This window comes from Vulpes lagopus, chromosome 5 (genome assembly GCF_018345385.1).
Source record: "Vulpes lagopus strain Blue_001 chromosome 5, ASM1834538v1, whole genome shotgun sequence".
Classification (NCBI taxonomy): Eukaryota; Metazoa; Chordata; class Mammalia; order Carnivora; family Canidae; genus Vulpes; species Vulpes lagopus.
Window position 1 is genome coordinate 124492058 of NC_054828.1, and position 2016 is coordinate 124494073.

Genomic DNA, 2016 nt, shown 5'->3' on the forward strand with positions numbered 1-2016 from the left:
ATCGGAACTACCCATGGGAGTGTAGCTGCTTTGCCTGTCGCATGGGAGGAGTCTCAGTGGGTCCCTGTCACCTCTTCTTGATAGCCTTGGGAAAGGTTGGTAAATCCTCAACTCCAGGAGCATTCCCCAGTCAAAAGAACTCCACCTCTTCATGCCGCTGGCTGGGAATAGTAACAGCCTCACTTCCAGCCAAGCACAAGACACTCCCTGGATACGCCCTAAATCAGATTCATCTTCACAACACCCTTGGTCCTTGTAAAAGTTAAGTGATGTTCTCAGTCACAGCTAATAGAGGGTAAAGCTTCAGAGCCCTGGCCTAACTACTCCCCCAACCCCTGCCCTCACTCCCAGGGGTGGCCCAGGCCCCCTTGCCCTGCCCCAGGTCCAGATTAAGTGGCAAGGTGATGAAGTACCAATGCCCAAAGGGATTAAAAAAATAAATAAAAGATTTCTGCTGGCAAAGCCTTGAGACCTGGAGGGGGAGGGCGCTTGCTGATTCTGGGTGCCCAAGATGGAAGCTCAATATATAAAGGCTGGGAGTGTGTGTGCCAACATCCTCCTTCCCCCAGCAGCCACACATGCGAAGGTTTGACAGAAAACAATTCAGACAGGCACCCATTAGGCAACAGGCCCATTTCTGCTTAATCACAGGCAGTGAAAGAGCAAAGAAATTGGATCAGATTATCTGTGCCCCAGCAAAAGCCATCAGTGGGCTTCAATACTTGCAAAGGCTGTAGTCTAAGGATGTGCCTCTTAGAAACCTGAGGCTTGGGGTTGGGAGGAAATTCAGCAGCATATTTAGAGTCCGCACACAAATTATGCCCCACTTCAAGGCTGTCTACTGTATACCTCCCGTGTGCCAGGCACTGGGTCAGGAGCTGCTAGGGAAAGGCACAGGAGTGACATTGCAGGACGAGAAACACTTCACAAATTTCAAAGATGGGTCCAACTGGCTGGAAAGCCTCCCCTCATCCATGTCCTCCCAATGCCACCAACCCGAGGCTCCACAAGACTTTGATGAGATTTAGCCACAGCTTGGCACTAGGAGTGACACTGTGAGCTTGGCACTAGTGAGCTTGGTGCTCACTTGGGCTGGTCTCTAGAAAGTTCTCCACATACAGTTTCTTCTGCTCAGTGCTACTGCTTTCATCAGTGCCCAAAGCCACTTCTTGCTGGACTCTGAATCAGCTGCCACTGCTTCCAGGCCACTTCCTGACAGGCTTAGACTTACGGGCTTCCATGAATGTGTGTTGACCCACCACTCCATTCTGCCCGCCGCCTTTGTCCGCTGCTCTCATGTCTGTCCCCCAGTCTGCACTCCAATGACAGAGGAGGCATGCACTAGACGTTCCAGGATGGAATTGACCCTCTGGGCTGTAGTTACTCCTAGTAAATGAGGTGCAAGAGAGATGGGATCGCCCATGGAGCCCACTACTTTGACCATCTGTGGATCTGACCGGAAGAAGGGCTGCTCGGTAGACATTAGTGCCTGGGAGGTCGGTGGTGTCCTCCTTGGAGGTTTCCAATGGGGTCTGCGGCAGATGCTGCTCTTCCTAGGGAATCGTGTGGGAGCCTGGATGATTGGAGTCCAGGAGAGCCTGGCTACTCCAGAGCTACTAGTACACCTGCCCTGAAAGCCCCTGGGCTCTAACATCATAGAAAGTATAACAAGAGTTTCAGGATTTAACGGAGGACGGTTCCATGAGTGACTCCATCACTTACAGGTGGTTTAACCCCAGGCGAGTTATGCATCTTTCTGGGTTTATTTTCTGATCTGTGATAGGGACATAATTCACACCTCCGAAGGTGGTCGTGAAGATTGATTCAGTGATATTACTTCAAAATTGGCCAGCATATGCCCAACATGATGGAAGCTAGTTTTTGCTTTGTATCAACGGCTGCAGTGGCCTCACCCTAGAAGAGTGAACCCCCCAAAGGACATATGAGGTCCTGGCTGGTGCACGGTGGCCACAGATCACAGATGGCAGAGAATCAGCAACTGGCGGGACCTCAGAA